This window comes from Schistocerca serialis, chromosome 1 (assembly GCF_023864345.2).
Source record: "Schistocerca serialis cubense isolate TAMUIC-IGC-003099 chromosome 1, iqSchSeri2.2, whole genome shotgun sequence".
Taxonomy (NCBI): domain Eukaryota; kingdom Metazoa; phylum Arthropoda; class Insecta; order Orthoptera; family Acrididae; genus Schistocerca; species Schistocerca serialis.
Window position 1 is genome coordinate 867,329,269 of NC_064638.1, and position 27,698 is coordinate 867,356,966.

Consider the following 27,698-nt stretch of genomic DNA (forward strand, 5'->3'; position numbering starts at 1 on the left):
AGTACTATAAAACTATTGTCTTTCCAGCATACATAATGCTGGGAAATGGGCTGGAAGGAAGAACGAACGATTGAGGAAGGGTGGGGAAGACAATCGGTCGCGTTCCTCATCTCAGCATCTGCTTTAAGTGAGTACGCGGAAACTATATCTGAATGGCCGGACGGGAAATTTAACATCAGTTCTTGCGAATGCGAGCCCAGTGTCCCAAGTAATTCTTGAGTCAGCGAATCTTTTTAAGGTGGCTGTTTCTCCTATGAACTCACGTTAATGTCACTGTCTTCCTAGAGGACGCCCTTGGGGAAGATCAGTTTGAGGTCGGGAGAAATGTAGGGAATCGCGAGGCAATACTGACTCTACGATTTATTTTAGAAGACAGGTTGAAGAAAGGTAAACCTACGTTCATAGCATTTGTAGATTTTGAGAGTTTTGACAGTGTGGACTAGATCAAACTCTTTGAGTACTTTAAGCAGAGATAAAATACATAGACCGAAACGTTATTTACAGCTTGTGCAGAAACCATACTGCAGTTTCGTTAGTCTAAGGACATGAAAGGGAAGCCATACTTGAAAAGTTAATGAGATAGAGTTGTCGCCTGTCCCTCGTGCTATTTAATCTTTATACTGAGCAACAGCTGAAAGAAACCAAGAAGAAATCTGGAAAGGGAATTAGAGTTCGCGGAGAAGAAATAAAAGATTTTCGGTATGCCGATGATATTATAATTGTGTCACAGCTGCTAACGACTTGGAAGAGCAGTTCAACGTTATGGATAGTGTCTTGAAAACAGCTAAGATGAATACCGATAAAGGTAAAACAAGGATAATGAAGTGTCGTTGAAGTAAATCAGATGATGCTGAGGGCCTTAGATTAGTAACTGAAAAACTGAAAGCAGTAGATGAGTACTGTTGTTTGGGCAGTAGGATAACTGATGATTGGCTGACGTTGGACGGCGTAAAATGCAGACTGGCAATTGCAAGAAAAGTACTTCGGAATAAGAGAAGTTTGTTAATACGTAATATAAATTTAAGTGTTATGTTTTGTGAAGGTCTTTTATCTGCAGTATAGCCTTCTATGGAAGTGAAACAAGGACGATAGATTATTCAGAAAAGAAGAAGGTAGAGGCTTTTGAAATGTGGTACTGTAAAAAAAAGCTGAACATTAGATGGGTAGATCTAATAACAAATGTGAAGGTATTGAATCGAATTGGGGAAAAAGGAATTTTATGGCACAAATTGACTGAAATAACGGATCAGTTGCTAGGAAAAACCCGTCTCCGGGCTGAAGACCACCACAAGAATAACAATAGACTCCCATCTAAGCGATAAACTTGCAATGAACGCATAACGATATCAGTTTCCGTGTCCGATTATGCACTGTAGGGAAAACTTTCCACGTGCCCAGGTCTATTTCTGATAAGATACTTTCATACTACTATGCTTCTTCCATCTTTAATACTTTATAAGAGTGTTTCTTACCCATAAGGGAAGTGCAACCTCTGGAAATAGTGTGTTATCTCTGTTCCAAGCTGTAAGATAGCTTCTAAATAAGTGGTTTCCAACTTGAGGGTAATTACCTTGTCCTGTATAAAATGAAATTTCTGAGCAGTATACAAATAGAAACACGAGAAAGAATGAACAGTTACATTTCAGAGGTAAGTACGACGAAATCACGTGACTGTTCAAGACACTGTAGGCCTATGTTGGCGACACAACTTCTGTTTTGCGAATCTGAATGGTCAGTCCATAGATATTTCTACTCGATGGCCCGACTTCTCGCTAGTCAGTTTCACGTGTCTTGACAGCTCAACGACACTATCTGAACTGCGAGCATAGCTGGTATCTCGGCTGTCGCTGCCTCGTCTACGCATTCTGGATTGCCTCACGGGAAACAGAAGCAGGTGAGTAAAATATTTTTCTAGCCAAGTGGCTAGCATTCTGCAAGAAATCGATAATTTTGGCATTGCTTGGCTTCATCATAAGACAAATAACGGTATCATATCTCGTCGATAGATTGGAAGACGGGGGTAGGGAGGGGGGGGGGGGTAGTCGTGTAATTGTTGTTTGTTTGGTGTTCGCAAAGGACGAATACGGCAAAAGGAAAGAGACTTATGTGCCAGAATAATTATTGTCAGTTTTCTTCGCAAGTTAAAGCTTCGCCAAGGCCGGGCTGAAGTTGAAAATATTTCGATGCCATCAGAGGCAATAGTGACGCTCGACGGAACCAGTGAATAATCTCTCGTCCACAGGTAAGTCGTGAGAAATAAATTTTATTGGCTACTATTTTTTTTATCCGGGAAATCGACATGTACATTCCTGAATTCTAAGACCAATTCCAGTGCAAGATGGAATATTTTGAGATAGTGAAATCGGTGCCACAGTACAACTTCTTTGAGTTTGCGAAGATAAAACACTGAAAACAGATTCTGGTAAAACAGAACTGACATTTTGGCAAAAGGTTAGCAGTGAATATCCTTTATTATAGGAAAAACCTTAAGAATACTTACTCCACGGGCCGGGTTTGAACGTTATTTGAAGAATATGCTACGAGTGTGGTACCATGTGTGTGAGAAACACAATGAACTCTGAGCAAGACATTCAATGTACATTAACGAAACCAAATCGAATATGATAAAGATTGCTAGAAATAAGCAGTACCAAGCATCTCAAGACATTATTTCTTAGTTTACCGAAATACTTACAAAAAGTGGGTACCTTATCTGTTAAAACGTTAATTACATATTAGTTAACTACGTAGGCTTCCGCGGCCAGTGTCACAGTGATTAAAATTCTCCTGTGTGTTGTAACACGTCATTGTATAAAAGCTTTAATTGTAAAATGTAAAACCGACGTTACCTAATACAACGGCATTCCGCAGGGTACGTCTTGCCATGAGGAAGGTCATTCTAATACGGTAGTAACATCAATTTTACATGAAACTTCCTGGCAGATTAAAACTGTGTGCCGGACCGAGACTCGAAGTCGGGACCTTTGCCTTTCGCGGGCAAGTGCTCTACCAGCTGAGCTACCTAAGCACGACTCACACCCCGTCCTCACAGCTTTACTTCTGCCAGTATCTCGTCTCCTACCTTCCAAACTTTACAGAAGTTTCATATCAGCGCACACTCCGCTGCAGTGTGAAAATCTCATTCTGGATCAATTTTACAGTTTATAATTAAAGTCATTATACATATTATTTATCTGTCGTCATTATAAAAATAAACGAGTTCAAAAACGAAACAAAAAATTTCAGTTCAAAGTTTAGTTAGATTAACTTTTGCTGCGTTTATTGTCAAATGTCTGATTCCGTTCTGGGGTAATGGTCTCGGAAAGCTAGTAATCCACCGTTCTAGATGGCTACTTTGTTTTGAAAACAGCTACGAAAATAGCGGCTGCCGTAAAGCTTATAACAAAGTAGAATATTATTATTGTCGTATAGAAGTTCAATACACAGAAAGAATGTACTTTTCATATTCGGATATGTCACAGCAGTGCAGTGTGGAGTCGTGTATAAAAGTTGTGGCTATTAAAATTTCAGTAACTGCCTATCCACCTCACCATCCAGAGAGTACTTATTTGTGGGGCAAGATGGCATTGTGATTAGTGAGCTGGATTCGCATAGGAGCAGGGTTCAAATTCCCTTATGCCATCCTGATTTGGAATTCCGAGCGTTCCCTAAATCCTTTTACGCAAATGCTGAAACGGTTTGTTAGAAAAACGACGCCGTCTATTCTTTGTCATATCTTTTCTTAATTTAACTTTGTTCTCCGCCACTAATATCCACTGTCGAACGGGACGTTATATTCTGAGCCTCTCCTTTTTTCCTTCGCACTGATGTCACAGGCTAGTAAAACGTTTTGAAATAAAATAAAAGAAATACGATGATGAAATTAGAGCAATAGCAATTAGAATAAATAAACACACCAAAAACGAGAAAAGACTGACACCGCTTTTAGCCGGACCGTGAAGCGTGGCAGGTACGGCACGGCACGGCACGGAGCGATGCGAGAGAGACAACCAGAACAGCCCAACTGTTGGTCCGACAAAAAGAGTTAATCTGTAACGTAGCAGTATCGTCCATGGTGGATTCGTCCGAGAAAATAATTACGAATCGGATGCAACTTGGTGACTCTTTCCCAATGGTTACCAATCTAAGATTCGACCTGATGACTCCTTGGAAACGGGAGTGATCGGTGCATACCACTCAAGTATGATGTAAATTATTTTCTCACCGTTGTAAAAACAACTAGTACTTGGTAAAGAGTTTTGTAGTCACATACGAAGATAGATAAAAAGGACTGACAAATAAAAAGGAAATAATATTCGATGACATGAATGTATTTCAAATATGTTGATGTCTTATTCGATTTATACGAAGTTGAATGGATCCTTTGTAGTTTGTTGTATTAATGGTTTTTAAGTGTCGTTTTTGCTCTATCGTACTAGAACACATTGCGCAGACACACTAGGCAAGATGACTTAGTGCGACTTTGCAATGCTACCCTTTGGACCAGAGATACCTAGCAAGAAAGATCCACAGAATTTATAGCTAAATAGTTTGAAAAACACCTCATACGTATTACTGTTATCCGAATTCCTCTCTCCAGTAAAAACAACTAGAATCAATTCCTCGGCAAGTATCTGGAACGCCCAGCATTTGGTTACGTCCACTACGTGGCTCCGTCCGAAATTCTCTTATTGGAGGAAAGCAGACATAAAAAAAAGACGCCGTCATACTCGCAATCAGGGACGTTAATCGTGCACGACTACCATATGTGTCACCACGGAAAGAAGCTGGTACCAATGAAAATTAGTCTGTACGCCGTATTTCCGAAAAATTGTTTCGTTGGCTGTCCAGACTCTCGTGCTCACGTAACCGCTATAACGGTAGACGACGGTTAACATTAAATCCTTCGAGATTCTTATACAAACAGCAGCTTCATTCCTAGTATTTTCTTTCTACAGCAATCATGTTTTCAAATTTGTGTGTGTGTGTCTCACGCTAAGCGCTAGTTTTTTTTTTTTTTTCTTCCAACAGATACAAATCAGTAAACCGCAACATCACAAGGCTGTCACAATACCGGTACAGACCACAACACATCTGCGTAATCAAATGCAGGCATATTGTGTTTTACTGACGAGCAAAGTAACCCATGGCGTGGAATATGATCTAACAGCCGGCCGGAATGGCCTAGCGGTTCTAGGCGCTACAGTCTGGAACCTCGCGACTGCTACGGTCGCAGGTTCGAATCCTGCCTCGGGCATGGATGTGTGTGATGTCCTCAGGTTAGTTAGGTTTAAGTAGTTCTAAGTTCTAGGGGACTGATGACCACTGCATTTAAGTCCCATAGTGCTCAGAGCCATTTTTCTATCTAACAAATAAGATTGGCCAAGAGCAGCGTTAGAACAATAACAACAAAACAGTAGTTTGAGTGTAAGGTGGAATAACATTTTTCAGGTATGTGGAGAACTATATCTCACGAAAGCTGAAATCCAAAGCGAAAATTCTCAACAGGGTAAACTAAAATTAGTATCCAAATAGAACATAATTTTTATTACCAGGGGAAAAATGCTATCGGAATACAAAAAAGGTGAATATGCCCCTGCTTAAAATATCTGACTGAACAGTAGGGTACCACATGCCTCACAGTACCTTCCTCAGCATCTTTAAAAAATTTTCCAAAAATTTTACATCTGAACATATTCGCGCTCTTTTTAGCATGCAACTCACTTCTCACTCCCAAAAGGTCCCCTAACTGTAACTCGTTCGCACCCGCTACTCCATCGCTGGACAGAGTTTAACAGAACCATACCATAGGTCATAAAAAAAAGATATAAAGTGAGATACATCAGTTTTCCGAAAGGCTAGTGTACCCTACTAACATAAACTTGACACGTGCTGAATCGACGTTGCTACGTAAAGGATTAAGTATAATATCCCCCCCCCCCCCAAATCAATGCAGAATTGATTAACAGCACAAGGGCGGCCGCCCAGTTTGGCCTATAGTAAAGATCTGCGAATTTTAAAGTGAACAGGGAATGCAATAAAAAAATCAAAACTGGCACACACCTTCCAACGCTCCTTCAATGATAAGAACTATTGACTTAGCGTCATTTGTAATTCAAATTGAAACCCCAGAAGGGGGCAATGCTGGCATTGTTTGTTATTATAAATCTTTATACAGATACACCCAATAATGACTCTGTTCGACTAATGGTAGAAAACAAAGTATCAGAAGATTGGAAAGAGGGAATGTATAAAATTAACAGGAAGATTGGAGTTAGTGCTTTCTTTTATCTTCTTTAAGTAAAATGACCATACATATCAGCAGACAAAGGGATTATCAAGGACAACAGTTTCTCCGGAACATTGTCAGAGATTTTTATAGATGACCGAGAGAACAGATTTTTCAAGCAAACTAAGACGAAGAACTTCGCTAAGATGACGAGTGCCGTGCATAAGGAAATTTACTTCACAGTCGAGCTAGAAAAACATAAATGCACAACCGTTCTGGACCTTGTAATTGCTAACAATATTGGCAGGCACAAAAATAGCTATACACAGGAAGGCAACCTGCACTGATATGATCATAAATACGAAATTATGTCATCCCCCGAGGAATTAGTACACCTTCTTCAAGTTACCTTTGAATGAGGACGAGAGTGGAAAGAACTTCAGGTAACTACGCAGTTATGTCATTCAAAAGTGTACAGAAATAACAACATCGCCATGATGTACGAGAAAATTAATTGCAGAAAAAGTACTCAAATCAGGAATACATCAGAATAATAAACAACATGCAGCATTAACATTTAGTGGTGCGCATTCTGAAAGCACTGCCCACAGCTTCAAGAAAGTTGTCAGCACGGGCTGACAAACCAGAGGAAAGAGGTTAAGTCACATAACTGAAAAAAAAAAAAAAAAATTGCGAGAAATACGGCGACTCAGGAGTGCATAACCTAAGCTGCAACGATTGCGAAAAATTTTAGAATAAATAGCGAACAAGTTCATGATAAGGTGTGGGTAGCATTCCTACGATGGGAGTAGTAGTGTACTGACGATGCACTTAAAAACGCAACACCAAAGGTTAGCTTGGGCAAGTGAAAACTTGATAGTATTGTACAGTGTCCCGAAAGGGAATGCCTTCAGCGTATTGGACGACCAGCAAAAGTAGAGCTCCAGAAACAATTTTGAACGAACAGAGTGAATTTCGCTCTAATTGCTGTCTTTGAATTTTTTCGAGAACTGCTGAGACGTACGCTAACTGCGGCATAGTCTCCTGCTGTTGGTGAGCTGGGCCACCACACCTCGCCTCGCTTCTGCTGAGCAGGCGCAGCTGCCGCTGGTTGCCCCCTTCGATTCTGTGTACAGAGCTGACCTGACCTGGGGAGCAAGTTGCTGGTTCTTCCGCTCTCCGAAATGTTTTAATTTAATACTCAGATGGTTCCCTACTTTGAAATCTGTTTTACAAGTAATCACAGCTTAGTACATTGTTCGGCTAGTTTTTAGTTCACAGCACACAGATTTTATTAATCGGACACAGGATAAGAGCAAATACAACTTCTATTATCACAACATCATGTCAAGGCAAAACGTATTTAATGTTACAGTTTATGCGGCTGCTGTATAGATATTATGGTAAAGCAGATTCATTGAATACTTGCTGTTAAATTCAGCTGAATCCCACGTGGACTAAAATTGCCGCCATTCGAAAAACTACTTTTGTGAATGCGCCATTATACTCATTTATACGGTGTTTCATAATTTGACTTTGAATGCTTGTAGTTTAAAGATGGTCCGTATTTTTTACAAGTATGAAGAGAAAACAAATAAGGCAAAATCCGCACACTAACTCAACCTCTCGGCTAGCACTTACATTACTGAAAATTTTTTGAGCCAACATGACAGTTGACGCTCCGATTACACATTGGTTGTATTGATAATGACAATGATTCTTTTTTTACAACACTGAGTATTGGTGAGTGAACTTTTTACAATTTTTTAACTCTATAATTTTTCAACTTTAGTGGCCTGATCATGTATAATAAAAGGCTCTCGTTCTTATAGTCCTTTAATTACAGATCTTATGATAGCAGTAGCCAAAACGATGCTACAAGTAAACACATATAATAAGCGATCTAGACGGCTTTATTCACAAAATACTCACTATGATTGCGGACTCATTCAGGAAATTTATTTTCTTTATTAATAAGGATTACGTTACAATTCCGTTGCTTATTTTTACCCTGACAGTTTCACATTTCTTCTCACAAGACTGAGTGTTCCCCGTCGCAGATCTCCGAGAGATTAACACGTCTAGTGAGTGAACACTTTCGGGTGGAAAACTTGTTCGAACCAAGTGTGACAGCAGTTTCTTTTGATGGGAACTCTATACGAGTGCTACCACACACTGTTCGAACAAGCTGTCCGTCTAAAAGTGTTGTTAATATGCGCAAACTGGTCATTCGTGGGACACTGACTTTTTACAACTTATTAATTCAATTAACTGCTCTACTTCCATCGTCCCTGTCTCCTACGGAACACTAAATTCCACATATAAAAATGTTTGGCAGAGGTGGGCAATGACTGAATCGTGTGGAGCGTTCGATCCCTACTACCTAGTGCTATGTATAGTAGACGAATAATTTAGTTATGTCAAATGTACAAAATGTGCAAAACTTTAAACTGAGTTGACCGCACCGAGAAGAGATCCTGAATATGAAACGAGGGACTCCAGTTGAACCACTTCGCCGGGTCCTGCACATTAAACAACACCCCTCATTCCGAGATTAGGGGCTATATGAAATAAAATGCGCTACAGCGAGACTATGCAAACGTACCTTATCGAAAGCAGACATCCTGTGACGACATACAGTTGCCATAACGACGGGGCTATCACACATGCTTCACCAAATACAAAGCGTTAGCGATTTACAAGTCTTTATACGAAGTTACACGCGGTGGCTGGCAATTGTTCCCTAAAAATTAAAATTCATCTGGAGCATGCTCTGAATGTACAGTCAACTTAACATGAACAAAACGGCTATAAATAGGGAACATAAAACCGCTTCCCCCCACCTCATTTTACTTCATCTGCACACATAATATGAAATTGACGGTTTATCTGGTGATCTACGTAACGGTTAGTTTTTACTGGTAATGACGGAGCTTATCAAAGTTTATCCAGTCTGTGCTTGCTTACTTTTTATTTGTCACTTCACTTTTCAGAGTCAGTCTTTGATATCCTGATGATACACAAGTATCTTTCTCGGTTCGCCTGCTTCAGTTTTTGTCAATATAACTTGACCAAATTTCTGCTGGTAGCGACAAATTCAGTGTAGAACCGTCGAAAAATATTTTAAGAACGTAGAATAACGTCTGAGGTTTTTCCCATCTTCAAATCATTGGAATTCTTTCAAGAGAAAAATAGGCGTGATACGATGGAGAAAAGAAAATACTGAAGTGGAAAATGTGACAGAGGCGCAGAGAGAGAGAGAGAGAGACAGAGAGAGAGACGTTTGGTTACTGCCAATCATATTAAAGGGTACAAGAAGACTGATTAGCGTCGATTATATTAATTTGTAGATGAACTACACGTAGTTCTGCTGAAAATACTCATTCAACGCCACAGGTCTTGTAAGGATAGACTCAAGCGGGAGCGTAGTTCTGCTGAAAATACTCATTCAACGCCACAGGTCTTGTAAGGATAGACTCAAGCGGGAGCGTTGCCCCCCGATGCGTCGTCTCTAATACTTGGAAGGAACTGCACTCACTGCGGACTAGTTGGAAAATATAGCATTCAACCTCTACCTCCTTGCAACGCGACGGCTACCATATCTAACCTGGTCTGCTCCTTACGACTTCACACGCTGCTTCCTTGCACCGTCTCATACGTTTCGCAGACGCTTCTGGGGTTTAACACGAACCGTCAAAACATGAAATTTGGAGCCACCGGAGGCGACAGGAAAACGAATTGCACGCGCTGAGTACGTATTTCGTGTCGCGGCAACGTAAAGCGACACGGCTGCCAGAAACCCGAGAGCTTTTTCCGAGGATGGCTATAAATAGAATAGGGTCGTGTGAAGCGAACTTCAAGGTCCCGGCGGCTCCCCGCCAACCACTGTGCATTGCAGTCCTTTGACGCTCTGCCGCGGTTCACATTCATTGTTATAGTTACCGCGCGTCGGCAGCCATCCCCCCGTACAGCGCGAACAATCAAATTAAATGTGTAAAACATTCGATCGATAAAAAATGTTATGGATGCATTTGTGACGATATTGATGCGCAAAGAAGCTGTGAAAGCGAGTTCGGATGGCCTTCCTCCAACTTTCTATGCTGACCAAGTCACCACGGCTGTGTCCTGTGGTGCACAGTAGGAGCACACCAGAGACACACTTTCCAAGTCATGTTCTTTTCGGTATTTATGGCGAGTGCCGACAGGGGCGTTGCTTTGGAATTCCTCTGTCATCCGAATGTCGTAAACGTTCTATGCTCCTCTTGTTACTTTACATCCATGAGACTAAAGTTGAAATTGGATATTCGGTATATGTAATGTTAATAGAAAGCGACCATAATGGTAATTAGCGTAGCCTTTATATGGACTTTTAAGCAGAATTTTATTGATGGAGAGGAAGAATAGGAATATGGTTTCCAAAAGCCACCACAATTTGACGAAAGCCAGTGGTTTAAAACTTCAAATGTCGCAGATAACGATTTAAATTGTGCCGCTTAGGAATACAAGGAAGATGAACTATGAGGAAGTGAATAAACACTGTCGCATTATTATTTTCTAATTAATTTTCCAGAAGGATAAAGCACCGTAGCAAACACGACACCGAAATCGAGAGAGCAGATAAATTTTCACGTCAGTACAAAATACTTTGTTGAAAGCATTTGGAGGTCATATGGCTTCATGCGAAAGGTTAGAGTTAGAACTCTGGATTGAAGGCGCAGCTGTTTGATTGAACTGAAGGCTCTGGCGCTAGGATATCACAACAAATTGGGAAGATATGCACCTCACGTTAACAAAATACGCCAATAATTTTTTTCAGTAGAGACAAGCGGATATGGGGTAGCATGTTACCTCGAACCTGTAATATGTTTAATGCTAGAAAATGTTAAACCACCTGAATACAGTTTCACTAGTTATTAACAACCATCAGGCGGAGTGTGGCTCGGTTACTCTAAAATCCAAATCAAGGTGCGACTTTTCTTTCGTAGTGAGCCAGGAACTTCGGCTGATGTGAATGTTACTTTGATAGAGAAATGGCTGGGAGTGGTGGGGAGCTGTACCTAAGACCATCAGAGTTAAGCCTTGCACTTAACTATAGGTACAGCAAATGTATTTATAAAACACGAATTGTAGATTGCTTCCTTGTATAAGACAAAAAAAGTCATCATGAATTTTACGCCACCAACCGTTCCTCATTGCGGAGCAAGTACTGGTGATGAAAATGTCTTCCTCCGCCAGGATTCGAACCGAGAAACGTCAAGTCGAGCACGACGATACCTAAGTGAGTCAATGCGAAGACTGACACAGTAAGGACATTGCACGCTGTTTGCGTCTGTCCACATAAATCGACAAGTAATACGGAATGTCACTCTTTACGGTAATTTTATTCGACCAAACCAGCTTCATGCAAGACGACCACTTAGGTGACTTCACAAGTTTAGGGGAACAAGAACCATTTCTAATTAGTGGCTGGTTCCTACTATTTCTCCTTCATTTCCTATGCTATCCTGTTCGTGATACATATAATACTTGTCAGACTCGTTCTGAATGATCCCAAAACGACAAGAAGTCAGACTAATGGGAAATGATGGGTATGACCCCTGTAGCAGTTAGCTTGAGTTTTTCCATCAGTTTCACGTGGTTTACGTACCGAGAATGTTTTATTAGCAACATGTTATCTCTTCTGCAGGGGAAAACAGAAGGTTACATCCTCACAACATATATTTAACGGTAAATAATAAAGTAAGTTCATTTCTTTTTAAGGATACAAGTTTTCTCCCCTGCAAACAGTTGTCAGTGGATGGGTTACAACAGGGGTAGTCAACCTTTTTTAATCTACAGCCCAGTTTTCTACCTCTGTTAGTAGTAAAACTTTCTAACCGCTCACCATTTCCACAATAATGGTGATTTATATAGTAGAGAAGCAATTTTACTTAAGAAAATTTATAAAGCAGATTTACAGCAAGATAAAGCACATAACAATAACCACTTAGCAAATACTTTCTGTCAACATTTTATGAAAACTTAATGAATTTTTTTTAAAAAAAACACACCGCCTGCCGTCCACAGTGGAAGCTGGAACGCCAGCCGGAGTGGCCGTGCGGTTCTAGGCGCTACAGTCTGGAACCGAGCGACCGCTAACGTCGCAGGTTCGAATCCTGCCTCGGGCATGGATGTATGTGATGTCCTTAAGTTAGTTAGGTTTAAGTAGTTCTAAGTTCTAGGTGACTGATGACCTCAGATGTTAAGTCCCATATTGCTCAGAGCCATTTTGAAGCTGGAACGCTCACTACTGGGCGGTAGGAACCAGGTTAACTACCATTGGGTTACAGGATCCATGCATTCATTTTCATTACTGCGTAGCATAGGATAAAACAACAAAATGGACATCTGGAGATAGAGCCCTCGTCAAGTCGAACAAGTGCAGAAACTTCAAGCGTTGTCGCGTCTATTTCGGTGGTTTACAATAAGCAAAATATTTAAATGGTTTCACAGTGGAAGCTCTGTATAATAAAAAAAACAGGGAATTTTTAAGAGTGGTTGTGAACGCGGTTACAACAAAAATAATGCAGCCTTTTTCAGTAAATTTCATTGGTGACAATTTTTTTAAATTGAATATTCCGTCAAAAATTGCGGGAACACAGATATAATAAAAATCTGAAACACACAGTAAAAACAGTATTAATGTTGCGCAACATTTATTACAAATTTCGCTGTTAATCGGGTTTCTGCTTCCTAGGCCATCACCAGGCATGTATATATTTGGGTGGTGACACCACTCGCGCTGACGCGGCTGGTGCATACATACATTTATTTATACGAAACAGAAAATGGGGAAGACAAGGGAAGGGATCGGTGGGGATTCGTGACTTCCAGCGGAATAGAGAATTGTAGTAATGCAAGGTGCCGTTGCGCGCTTACATAAATTTGTATATTTGAGTGGTGTCTGTTCCTTTGGATGGTTCTTTCATGTACGATCCAGAGCGGATGCACTAGTACCATCCGAAATCCTCCGGAAGTCGATAATTTGCGAGTAGTGAGTTAATGGACGAGGGATGCAGCGTGCGACAAGTTGGAAATTTGAGTCGGCTAGGGACCCTGTCCGGATTGCCGAAGTGGTTGAGGCAACCACTCATGAGAAGCGGTATATCCGGGTGCGAGTAGCTGTCCGGCACAAATTTTCAACTTTCGCCATTGCGTTACCACAATGTCCTGTAAGGTTGGATGTCACCCACCCAATCCTTCCCTTCCTTTCCCCATTCTCTATTTCATATAAACATAATCAGCCTACTCGGGACTAAATAGACTGTCAAACGACGTCATGGATAGTTGTTCCCTGTATAAAGATGGTTTGTGCAATAGGTATGTGACCGTTTTACGGCTATATATACGAAAATGCTTGAATTTTATATGGATAGAAAACAAGAAATATTCTGTAATGATGTAGTGAATGTTTTAAACTCTAAAGATATGAATATAAATCCCTAAACCCGCTGACTGACTGTCACAAACATATTGCTAAACAAGGTGTACGGATATGATAGTGTAGAAGGTCTAAAGTCGCTTCATAACGAAATACACACATCAAAAAAAGTTTTGCATCATCCTGGTTCCCAGAACTCCTGAAGATAGATGTTGACTGTGGATATTGAATCACAGACACAATCGCTTTGACTGTTCAGAGATGTCACTAAACCCGCCCAAAGATGTAAACAACCATGCATGAGCAGCGCCTATTAGACGGAGGGGATCCGACAGCCGATCAGTTCCAGTCGCCGGCCGAGGTGGCCGAGCGCTTCTAGGCGCTTCAGTCTGGAACCGCGCAACCGCTACGGTCACAGGTTCGAATCCTGCCTCGGGCATGGATGTGTGTGATGTCCTTATGTTAGTTAGGTTTAAGTAGTTCTAAGTTCTAGGGGACTGATGACTTCAGAAGTTAAGTTCTATAGTGCTCAAAGCCATTTGAACCATTCAGTTCCAGTCATTACACCAGCAAGGTGGTACACGGCTCGTGTTGTCTGTAGTTCAACCATGCCTAGACGGTCAATACCGCGGTACGATCGCGTCCGCATTGTTACTTTGTGCCGGGAAGGGCTCTCAGCAAGGGAAGTGTCCAGGCGTCTCGGAATGAACCGAGCTATATTGTTCGGACATGGAGGAGATACACAGAGACAGGAACTAAGTATGACATGCCTCGCTCAGGCCGCCCAAGGGCTACTACTGTAGTGGATTACCGCTACCTACCGATTATGGCTCGGAGGAACCCCGACAGCAACGCCATCGTGTTGAATAATGCTTTTCATGCATCCACAGGACGTGTTACGACTCAAACTGTGCGCATTAGGCTGCATGATGCGCAACTTCACTCCCGACGTCCATGGCGAGGTCCATCTTTGCCATGCAGCGCAGTACAGATAGGCCCAAAAACATACCGAGTGGACCGCTCAGGATTGGCATCACGTTCTCTTCACTGACGAGAGTCGCATGTGCCTTCAAGCAGACAATCGTCGGAGACGCGTTTGGAGGCAACCCGGTCAGGCTGAACGCCTTAGACACACTGTCCAGCGAGTACAGCAAGGTGGAGGTTCCCTGCTGTTTTGGGGTGGCATTATGTGGGGCCGACGTACGCAGTGATGGTCATGGAAGGTGCCGTAACGGCTGTACGATACGTGAATGCCATCCTCCGACCCATACTGCAGTCTTATAGGCAGCATATTGGCGAGGCATTCGTCTTCATGGACGGCAATTTGCGCCCCCATCGTGCACATCTTGCGAATGACTTCCTTCAGGATAACGGCAGCGCTTTACTAGAGTTAGAGTGGCCAGCATGTTCTCCAGACATGAACCCTATCGATCAGCCCTGGGATAGACTGAAAAGGGCTGTTTATGGACGACGTGACCCACCAACCACTCTGAGGGACCTACGCCGAATCGCCGTTGAGGAGTGGGACAATCTGGACCAACAGTGCCTTGATGAACTTGTGGATAGTATACCACGACGAATACAGGAATGCATCAACGCAAGAGGACGTGCTACTGTGTATTAGAGGTACCGGTGTGTACAGCAATCTGGACCACCACCTTTGAAGGTCTCGCTGTATGGTGGTAAAACATGAAATTTGTGGTTTTCATGAGCAATAAAAAGGGCGGAAATGATGTTTTTGGTGATCTCTATTCCAATTCTCTGTACAGGTTCCGGAACTCTCGGAACCGAGGTGATGCAAAACTTTTTTGATGTGTGTATAAATAACTACTGCGGAACATTAACACCTACTTTTTTATTACCGTGTAGTTCAGTTTTAATAATGTACGCGGCGATGAAATTATAAATCTCGAAACTTACCGTAGACATCTAACGTAGTAGGGTGTGAGTGCTTACGGCAAGAAAAGGTAATGTTTGTGCCAAAGTAACAGGATACTCCGCGAGGCCGACGGAGTTGGCCTGTGTGGCGCTAATGACATACAGCAGAGCACCTGCGCATGAGGCGCCAGGGGGGCAAAGCAGCGGAAGGCATGGCACAGCAGTTTGGTTCGCCGCCTGCCCGCACGCGCTGGCTACTGGCTGTGCGCCCCGCCACGGCCACTTTGCTGTGGGACGCCGAACTGTTTGTCACCAGAGCTGGCGACAGATGGAGGAGGGCAAGGGGAGCCTTTGGCAGCGGCCACTTTCTGGGTAATTCATTAGTTCACGGAAGTTTCTGACTATTCCAACCAGACTGGTGCGAAACGTCAAAGCTGACAGTACATCTGTAGCGGAAAATGTGATGCGTACGTTCCGCTCCCTGTCAAGCATGTAAGAACTTTTGTGACAGATTAATATCATGCCAGATGAGAAACTGAATACCGGCGCCAGCCTTTCGTAAGAAGCGCTCTTCCCATCCACAAGGGTCACAGATTTAGCTCATTCGAGTCCCATAGTGCTCAGAGCCATTTTAGCTCATTCCATTGTTGTGCGTACTAAGATGCAAGAAATGCTGCTCAAGTACGATGCGCTTCAAGTATTTTCGACAAATCGAACTTCAAGGTTTTACGAGCCTGCATTCAAGAGCGCCAGGCGTCGAACGAAAAAAAAATGAGAGACTCGAATACAGTACAGTACAGCAATATGTCTGTCTGGCGCCTTAGAGAAGCGCATCGTACTAAGACAGCATTGTCACATAAAGCATGCACAGTGACATTGCGAGCGATGAGCAAATTCGGTGACCAGCTGCTTGTATGCATCCCCTGTTACTTACACGCTTTCTTCCACGGCATTCATATAAGGATTTAGTGGAAACAGGAACATTTAGAGCGCGGACGGTGCATCTGGAAGAGCACTGTCCACGGAAGACAGGTATTCGTCCGGAATATGAGGGGTTGGATTGTTTTGGGGAAGGAGACCAGACAGCGAGGTCATCGGTCTCATCGGATTAGGGAAGGACGGGGAAGGAAGTCGGCCGTGCCCTTTTACAGAAACCATCCCGGCATTTGCCTGGAGCGATTTAGGGAAATCACGGAAAACCTAAATCAGGATGGCCGGACGCGGGATTGAACCGTCGTCCTCCCTAATGCAAGTCCAGTGTTTAGCCACTGCGCCACCTCGCTCGGTCCGGAATATGAGGCAAGAGACTTGGACTTATGCGTTCTCGATAAGACGTATCCTTGGACACCGCACACTTGAGCCATAAATCAAGGAAAGAAATCGTGAATAGTATTCCACATGAAACTATGTGCGAGTTCGCCAGCAGTGGATCACCAGAGGAAGTAACGCCTACATTACGATTAGATCTTGTAAGGGCAGAAGGACGAAGGGAAGGGGGAAAAGAAGTCAGATTTCCGCAAATGAAAGCTTCTGTTTGCCGGGGTGTAAGTCTTAGTTATCAATCTGTTGTTATACGTGTCACTTGACAAAGTGACGGGCTTTCTCCTCAAACAGTCTGCGGAGGAGTATGTTCATGATGCAAATCACGCCATATACAAACACAACTCATCAGACAAGAGAGTAAAACGTCGTTTTTTTCTTAATTGGTCACCTGACTCTGATATGTTGGGCAGCACCTTGACAAGAGAGTAAAACGTCGTTTTTTTCTTAATTGGTCACCTGACTCTGATATGTTGGGCAGCACCCTCTGGGACATCCACTGCGGTAAAATATGACAGACTACCTTAAGGGGAGGATTACTATCTTTTCGTTAAAAAAAATCGATTTTTTTTAAAAATTGCATTTTTGGATCCATAAAAGTGTTTAGAGACCCCTGAAACGGTTTTACCGAATACGGAACTGAAATGTTTGTTATTCGCGGTTCAACAAAAAAATGCACCTGCCTAAAATCGGCCTTTTTCACGCACCAGTTTTTTTTTTCTTTCTGCGGACGAGTTATTGTACCGGTGCTTGGGAGGAAACACACAAAATTCAGATGAAAGTTTGAACGCGTGTGTTTTGTAGTTAGCCCCCAAGCATTTGCATTCAGGTGCGAAGACTGTGGAGATTGCGACTTTCCTGGCAGAGAGCAGCTTCAACGAAGGCTATTCAGCAATTCTGAAGACCATGACAACGATGGACGTCACCCTGGGACTCTATTCGGCGCAGTTCGCCAAGCATTCGGACGACCACCGGATTCAAGCGGCCGAAAATCGCTTGTCACCGGCCGTACGAGCGGCTCTGGAGAAGCGCAGGATGGCCCAGATCGAGCAGAACGCCTCTATGAGGAAGAGGAAGGACTAGTTTATGAAGCCGGAATAGCAGATTGAACTCACGTTGCATAATATTTCATTTATATGTAGTGAAAACTTCAAACGCGTTTTTCTCGAAATGACTTTTTTTATCGAGCGGTATGGTAACTTCAAATCTACTGAACCGATTGGCATGATTCTTTGTTTCCGACGAAGCTAACTAAATTGTCTAAGCGTTGTCCCACTTTTATTCCGATCCATCAACTATAAAAAAAAATAATTTTTTTCTAATGGCCGCCATTTTGTTTTCTATGGTCCAAATAACTTAAGCGAGGTACAACTTCCAAAAGAATCTTATATACTCCGCTAACGTCAACTCAATTTTGATTTCAGACGAGCCGGCTGACCTGTAACATACCGCGCGTGGAGGTCTACATCGAAATTTTGTTTCGTTCCGACGGCACTTCCGACTTTGCTCTTCGACATTTCCGGTCGAAAAAATTCCAGTTTGTAGCGGAAATACCAATAAACATTTTGACCAAATTCGACATTGATATCTATAACACATCACGAGAAAAAAATTCTCAAAGAACATGTTTTTTTCGGGCCAAAGATAGTAAACCTCCCCTTAAGGGGTGGACGCGCACACAAGACCAGTTGATAAAACCGTGCGGCAAAATTTCTGATCGCACAAAGCTAACGTCACAGATGTTGACTGCATCCTACAATAACTGCCAAATGTTGCCTTCAGGAATCCTTCAAATTTAATGGACAATCCTTATTCACTTGTGTTCCAGTAATGCGCATTAATACACCACTTACAAGAAGGCTTATGTTAACGGTAACGGTTAGACTTTAAGACAAAAGGCAGGAAAATAACGTAATCTGATCTCTGTCATCGACTCATGCGTGGTAAGTAAAATCGCATGTGGTGCTACAAAAATAATGAGTTACGCTAGAAAATAGCTCAAGAGGTGTTTTCGTGTCAAGGACGTACAGGCAATCAGAAAGCTGTGAACTGTAAAAGTAAACAATAAGTTTTCTTGGAACGTTACAAGAATTGTTGATGCAACCAAGCAATACGTGGGGAATTTGGCGTTCTTCGGGCGCTTTCTGAGAGATATCATTGTAAGATCACAAGCAATAATCGCAAGATATTACGTTCTGGTTGAAGATTTTGCTTCTCACCAGCTCCGCCTTACACCACCTCCTGCCGCACATTGTGTACGGTTTCATTATGAAACAAACTCTAAGGCTGGTCTGTGCAACAGTACGGCTAAACGAAAGACTCCTAGATCTACAGAGACAAGTAAGTTACTAGCACTCGCAAAGACTCTTCGGCGACTTATCACGAACCAAGAGATTCGTTCCGAGGTATTCAGTAGGAGAACCACAGAAGTCGTCGTAAAATCTGTATTCTCTGTATACGTCGAAGACGACTGCTGTCGATACTGAGGTGAGTTTTTCAATTACTTTCAGCTAAGTACCAGGAAACAACAATGGTCACCTTACGATTAGCCACGATCGCACATGCAGATGTTCACAGAAAAAGCAGAATCCAATGTGGTAAGCTGACACGCTGAGCCGGCCGTTGTGGCCGAGCCGTTCTAGGCGCTTCAATCCGGAACCGCGCTGCTGCTACGGTCGCAGGTTCGAATCCTGCCTCGGGCTTGAATGTGTGTGATGTCCTTATGTTAGTTAGGTTTAAGTAGTTCTAAGTCTAGGGGACTGATGACCTCAGATTTTAAGTCCCATAGTGCTCAGAGCCATTTGAACCTTTTTTGACACGCTGATTTACAATGCAACCATTTTCGATAAGGCACTTTCGTTGAATGCAATTTCATCGGCAACTCTCCGACGTCATATCTCCTGTTTAATGAACCGCAGTAATCATGAATGAAATAATGCCTTCTTTTCCTTAATATTGTGCCATTCCTCTGCTGAACATCTCTGAAGTATGCAACATAGCCAGCAGGACTGAGGGCGGTAGACATCGGCTAAAATACCTGCTAGGTGACTGAACAGGTGGGCCGTGTCCCGCAGCTTTATTGCGAAAAGTGATTATCTCTGACGGAGCGGCGCAGTTTATTTTGGCTGGGTCGTTTATGATGTTTGGCAGTACTGCAAAGGCAGAGCATAAGCCCCACGGTCTTGGTACCAGTCACAGACTGCCGTGTAACAGGGAACAATGCGGGATCAATAAAATGTATTGGTAAGTGCTCACACGGCAATTGGTGGAATTGGACCTTAATCAGAAGCATATAGCTAAGGTAGAATATTCCAAATTTTTAGGTGTGTCCATTGATGAGAGATTAAATTGGAAGAAACACATTGATGATCTGCTGAATCGTTTGAGTTCAGCTACTTATGCAATAAGGGTCATTGCAAATTTTGGGCCGGCCGAAGTGGCCGTGCGGTTAAAGGCGCTGCAGTCTGGAACCGCAAGACCGCTACGGTCGCAGGTTCGAATCCTGCCTCGGGCATGGATGTTTGTGATGTCCTTAGGTTAGTTAGGTTTAACTAGTTCTAAGTTCTAGGGGACTAATGACCTCAGCAGTTGAGTCCCATAGTGCTCAGAGCCATTTGAACCATTTTTTGCAAATTTTGGTGATAAAAATCTTAGTAAATTAGCTTACTACGCCTATTTTCACTCATTGCTTTCATATGGCATCATATTTTGGGGGAATTCATCACTGAGGAATAAAGTATTTATTGCACAAAAGCGTGTAATCAGAATAATAGCTGGAGTCCACCCAAGATCATCCTGCAGACATTTATTTAAGGATCTAGGGATATTCACAGTAGCTTCTCAGTATATATACTCTCTTATGAAATTTGTTATTAACAACCAAACCCAATTCAAAAGTAATAGCAGTGTGCATAACTACAATACTAGGAGAAAGGATTATCTTCACTATTCAAGATTAAATCTAACTTTGGCACAGAAAGGGGTGAATTATACTGGCACTAAAGTCTTTGGTCACTTACCAAATAGTATCAAAAGTCTGACAGATAACCAACAAGTATTTAAGAAGAAATTAAAAGAATTTCTGAATGACAACTCCTTCTACTCCATAGAGGAATTTTTAGATATAAATTAAGAAAAAAATTTTTTTTTAAATAAAAATAAAAAATAAAGAAAAACAAAAAACACAAAAAATAAAGTTGTTATATTAATTTAAGTATGTTGTTAAATAAACCTAATTATGTCATGTATTGGAAAATTTGACTCGTTCCACATCATTACGAAATATCGTATTCATGATCCATGGAACTAGTATTAATCTAATCTAATCTAATCTAATCTGTATGTTCCTCATATCAGAAAACTATCCGATGACTGTGTAAATAATTCATAAATATCTGTTTATCTTAAACTTGATATCAATATGTCTTTTTACGAATTCGAAAAATACGTTGTCTGAGAAAAAGTGAAGCATCCAGAAGGAGAGGAGGAAACGAAATGAAACATCACGGGCTGAGAGGGTGTGTGATGTTATTTGAGTGATTACAAAGTCGAGTCAAATTTGCAAAGAGCTTGACAGTATGGGCCATTTATCAGTAAGAGGTTGGACCCCTCTAGCCTGGATACATGCCTGGTTCAGTTGGGAAGAGTGTCATAAGCCCATTCTATCCCGTTCTGAGTCAAGATGGCCTGCGACTGTTGTAACTGGTCTTTAATAACCTGCATGTTGGCACTGGGCCGTATTTGATAACTGAGATGATCCTAAATATGTTCTATTAGGGAAAGATATGAGGACCTTCGTGGGTACGGGAGTGCTGCAACATCACGCAGACAGTTCACTGAAACAAGTGCCGTGTGTGGGCAAGCACTGTCCTGCTGAAACATGGCACCACGAAACTGTCGCATCAGAGGCAACATATGGGGACGCGGGATGTCCGTGACGTACCATTGAACAGTCTGAGTTCCCTCATCACTACCAGTGTGATGTAAAGTCATACCCAATGGCTCCCCAGACCATGACGGCAGAAGTAACACGCTGTGCCTCTCCGAAACATTGTAAGAATGGTGCCTCTTCCTAGCCCGCCGCCGTATTCGCCGACGATGGTCATCTGTCGTATTGTACATCGCAACGCCATTCGTCAGGAGTCCCGTTCACGGTACCACTTCAACCGCAGCCGTTCGTGTTGTGGCGTTAACGGCAGCCTACGCATTGGACGGTAATTGCCTAGTTCGCCTGTCGCTAGTCTCTGACCAACGGTGGAGGATGACACAGAATGTTGGTGGGAGTATCGGGTGTCAGGCGGAGATTTGAAGGGTTACTTTGTGCTTGGTACACAATACGATCCTGTCGACCGGAACCGTGACGAGTATGTCCACCTTCACGTTTGTATGCAGTCCAACATCGTGCCACTGCCACATTCGAATGTCCCACAAATCTGGGTACTGGACGATTCGACCAGCTGGTCAAATGGAGATCCAAAATTAAAGCCTTTTCAAACTATCTCAAGAGCTGGTAACCTGAGTATGCGGCATCTCCATGTCCTTCACAGTGATCACCTAACATCTGATGCTTTCATTCCCCATATATACCCCACCAGGGAAGGTACACGAAAAAGACTGGTTGGTTGATTTGGTGGAGGGGACCAAACAGCGAGGTCATCGGTCCCTTCGGTTTAGGGAAGGGGAAGGAAATCGGCTGTGTCCTTTCAAAAGAACCACCTCAGCATTTCCCTGACGCGATCTAGGGAAATCACGTAAAACTTAAATCAGGATGGCCGGACGCGGGTTTGAACCGTCGTCCTCCCGAATGCGAGTCCAGTGTGCTAACCACAGCGCCACCTCGCTCTGTCTGTACAACACTAATGCACTCTGGCGGCTGCCTCTACATGTTACAGAGGACTGCATCTCTAATCATCTACATAATTGCTGATGGTGTGCACGTATACGAATTTACACTGACATTCGACTATGTCTTCTGGGTGCTTCACTTTTTCTGTAGACACGTGTATATTGGAAGAATCGTCAAGTGTAATTCGCGCAAGATGGATTCGTACTGTTAATCAGTCTTTCACCCATACGAAGTTGGATTAAAGCCAAGTTCCAAACGAGCAAGAAATACACTACTTCCTCCAGTTCCCTTTGTTTCCTGGGAGTGTCTGACGTCGGAATAAGAACGAACGAGGAAGTACAGGCTTGTGGGGCGATTTAGTGCAGTGACACTTATCCTGCTCTTCTACTAAAAGAGAGATCTGCATACGCCTGAGAGAGGACTTGTTTGCACGTTCTTACCATAGGTAAGTAGCACTGGCAGCTTCAGTCCAATGGAGGCGGATCACAATCTCCGCAAGACAAGGTAAGGCACTACAACGGGCATGGCCTGGTTCAAGGAACCATTCTGGCGAAGTCGTTGGACAGTCTCAGTTTCAAGAATTGGAATTGGCCTTCTAAGAAACCAGCATGGTGTTCGTCCACAGTCATAAAGCAAAACCATATAAAACCTAACTGTCAATGGCCAGACCAATTCCTCCCTGATATGAGGACGCGTTCAACAGATTGTACCGCGCTTTTGCGTGAAATACTACGTTGGTTTTCCATACGACGATAAGGCTGATTTTTGCATAGATTTCTGTCTCACACATCACTGAAACGTGCGGCACACAACGTACTTTTTTACTGTACTATACAACAAAATATCCTCTAGTTCCAATCAGGAATGGAGCTCGGGAGCAATTATTGATTGTAAGCCTCTGCTTGAGCTCTTATTAGTCTTATCCTATCTTTATGGTCTATAAGGAAACAATATGGCAGATTTGGACAGCATTCATAGATTTTACTCATGGAATGTGGACGACACGGAGTTCACGCAAAAATGAAACAGAAGCTTTTTGAATTATGGATCTATAGAAAAATGTTGACAATTAGATGGGTAGATGGAAGAGCTAATGAGGAAGTGCCAAATAGAATTGATTGTTTGATAAGACAGGTACTGCGGCATCAAGGAATCAGCTTGCTAATGGAAGGAAACATAAAGTTAAAAATTATAAAGACAGACCAAGGCTTGAACACTGTGAGGAGATTCAAATGAATGTAGGTCGCAGCAGCTATGCAAAGATGATGAGACTTTTACATACGATAGGCTAGCGTGGAGACATGCGTCGAACTGGTCTTCGGATTGAACACATCAACAACAATCAAATTTTCTACGCAGTGTTTTGTAAGATAGTAAATGGAGTATGCAAAGCATTACCACCGCCTTTCTTTGTAGGTGCTCAAAAATTCTTGTTAGTCCATGCAACTGCATTTTCACAGTATTCTGTCAATGAGTCAGCGCATTCTATTTTCTTCCCCTTCAACTGAGCCTATGTACTCGTTTCCCTTCACATCCCTGGAAGTACAACAGAGGCTCATTACTCGATTAGTCAAAGTTTAACACATTAGTGAGCCGCAAAAAGTTACATTTCTCTCTGTTACAAGCTAGTTGCTACTCTTTGCAAAAGGCCGATGCTTTGTCAAGGTGTGAATGGCAAACACTAAAATTTTAATTGCACAACGTGTGCTCTCAGATTATCTGTGGACATGGCAGAATGCAGTTAAAACTATCTGCAAAGGGATTAAAAGTGAAGGCACTGCACCAATCACACATGCTTCAGGCACAAAGGACTTCTTGTACAGAGCTTTCCTGATTAGGTTTCTCTGTTCGTTCTGTAAATCTGTAACGAGAAGATCGTAAACTGGTCTTGCTCAAAAATTCGCCAAGATGGTTACTTACACATTTTTTACGCTCCTCTTAAACAGAAATTTACTAGTGGCTAAACTTTTTATGGTTATCGACAAGTCATTGAAAATGTGTTCCTGTTCCTGAGTAACGAACGTTCTTTTGGCCCAAATTAAGTGATTTTAAGTATTATCCAGTGTTGTCTTATTTCTGCTACTGATTCCGTGAACTAAGATGTTGGTTGCAAAGATAAGTACATTGTTTACGACAAATTTCATTAAGGAATAAATACAGCTCGTAGCAGTATAGAGAATTTTTCTCAGAAGGATCTGTAATACGTCCCTGAATTCACACCATATACAATTAGCATTAGGAACTTTCGGATTACGAAAATTAAGCTGGTGTCGATGAATTACCAAAAATATGATACATCACATTACGGAACCAAAGTAAGCAAAATAAATAAGTCCTTTTTTATTCTTACTTGATGTACGTCTGCCAAAATTAGCATAGCAAAAAAAGATTTGCTTAGTCGTTTCAGTTATTTGTTTGGTGTGCTCCTCCAAAGTGAATTAATTATCAAGTTGTAATCCTCTCAACTGAATCTATTATCAAGTCGTAACCCCCAAGAATTATCATGTGAACCTCTTATATCTGCGTCTCCTCATGTCTAATGCACACGGTCAGTGGAAATTTCTTGCAAGTTGTGAACTCCATATAATACGATTTTTTTAAAGTTTAAGACAGTAAATTGGTTAGCAAGTATTTATTTATGTCAAATAACAATTCAGTAACAGCTTATTCAAAAACTATACTTGATTTGATACTTTTAGGAACTTCTGTATTCTCTGCAAACAAAAGAAACTTGTTATCGGATAATGTTGCTGACGATAGGCCATTAAGACACAGGGAAAAATAATCTTGAGGGACAACACAGGCACTAATTCCCAGTCGGCTAAAGACTTTATACGTTACTACGAAACTTTCTACTAATGTTACAATCGTGAAGTCTTCAGTCTAACCGCACAGCTGCTTGTATATACGTTGGAATGTATTTTCGCTAACAGGAATCGGTGCTATAATCAACGCTGCGTTAAGGAACATCGAGCCGACTTGTATGTATTATGCAAGGTAGAGAAAACAACCTGATAAAGGGCCAGAGCTGGAAGTGGGACGTTGAATCGAGCAAAATTTTCCTGGTTACCATGTCAGAAATACCGAGGCCTTTCTCGCGGGCCGCGGGAAATACACCGTTATGGAGCTATGAACAAATAACGACAGCCAATCAGCGAGGAACGCGCGGAAGTGTGTGCATTTAAGCTAACATGTCCCAGGTAGTATCTGTTATGCTAAAGAGTGCAGTTACTAATTAGCAGAGCTAAATAACATAATTTCAGCTAAGTAGTAAAAGCGAGGTAAAGTTTAAATTCCCATCCATGACGCACATTACTTGTGATGTTATTGCTTGGACATTGCTGTTTATTGCTTGGCTATTAAGTCAACTACCCTGAAAGTACCACAATGCCATCGATTTGTTAAGGTAATAAGCTGCACTGCAGTGACGTAGCTGACAAGTGCTACTGTAAAGCTGCAATGTTATTAATTCTAGAACAGTAAAGGGAGGAAAATGTTACACTGGTTCTAAACCATTATAAACTTTGATACTTCACATTTTATTCAAAGGAAGCCATAACGTATAGGTCATGAATTAGTTAATTACCATTATTAGATGACCAAAGGTATGTTACATACCAATTTAAACACAAAATGTCCTGTTTCATACCTTACTGTAATCGTAAATTTTACGAGGGTTCAGCAATCTAAGGTTAACAGTTGAAACTTAAGGACGCGTATTTGAATTCGTGCTAATGTACTGAGAGCAAGGACGAACTTTTATTCTAATGAGTACAGTAAAACAAAGAAACGAAAGCATAAATTAAATTTTAAAAATCACGTTTTGTACAGTAAATGCTCGAAACTCCTGCTACGAACACCGATACAAAATTGACAATGTCGAAGAAATGATTGACGCACCCTCTCGAAAATTGCTGGCATGTTGGGAATAATTGTGTCGGCCTCAAAACAAGTCTGCCTATCAACAAACATCCGAACCCTCGTCGCTGATTGGTTGTCGTTGTAATTGGCCGTAGTTTCATAACGCTGAATTTCCACCTTTGACAATCTGGAAAATTTTGCACGATTTGACGTCCTCTAGCGCGCTCTGATCCTGTTATTAGGTTGTTGCTCTCCGCCATGTAGAATATCATCTGAGAGTCGTAGTTAGTTAGCTATATATTCAATAGATTATTTGAACGATTTTTTTTTATCAAAATGGTATTGAATGAATCAGTTTACTGGACATGTATACATGGTTAGTGTTAACATTAATTAACAAATTATTGTTTTTAGTATGCTCATGCAACTAGCTTAACTGTTTCCATTTTCTATTGGCTATCAGTTTTTAGGTATAAATTCATCAAAGGAATAGGGGTTGTCTAGGGGAAACGATTTTAAATTAGATTTAAAAGTTGCTTCGTTACGTGTCAGGCATTTTATGTTATTGGGCAAATGATCGAAAATTTTTGTTGCTGCATAGTGAAGTCCTTTCTGAATCACTGATAGCTTTAAGAGTGGGTAATAATGGTCATTTTTCCCTTTAGTTTTGTGGGTAAGTAGATCACTGTTCTTGTCAAATTGCGATAGATTATTTGTGACAAATTTCATCATTGAATATATGTATTGTGACGGCGCAATTGAAATGACTAACTCCTTGAAGACGTCCGTCCGTGAACACCGCTATTATTCATACTGCTCGATTTTGTGCAATCAATACTTTCTTTCTGAATGAGACGTTACCCCAGAAAATTATTCCGTACGACACTACTCAGTGGAAAAATGAAAATATGTCACGACGTTGATAAGTTTGTTTCCAGCATTAGCAATTATACGAAGATAAAAAATATTTAAACTTAATTGTTTGTGAAGCTCGGTGATGCGCTTCTTCCAGTTCAAGTTTTCATCACTACGTACATTCCAAAATTCGGAACATTCTACGCAATTTACTAACTCCTTCTCATGTGCTACATCAGTTGTTGGCATAAATATTTGCTGTACAGAACTGAATGTAAGGTAGTTTCTTT

At 41.8% G+C, this 27,698-nt stretch overlaps 1 protein-coding gene across 6 annotated transcripts in view; it reads right to left on the reverse strand.

Annotated features, from left to right (window-relative positions):
• The window catches only part of LOC126485748 (leupaxin), a 506,478-nt gene that overhangs the window by 44,363 nt on the left and 434,417 nt on the right, over positions 1–27,698 (reverse strand). The window lies entirely within an intron of this gene.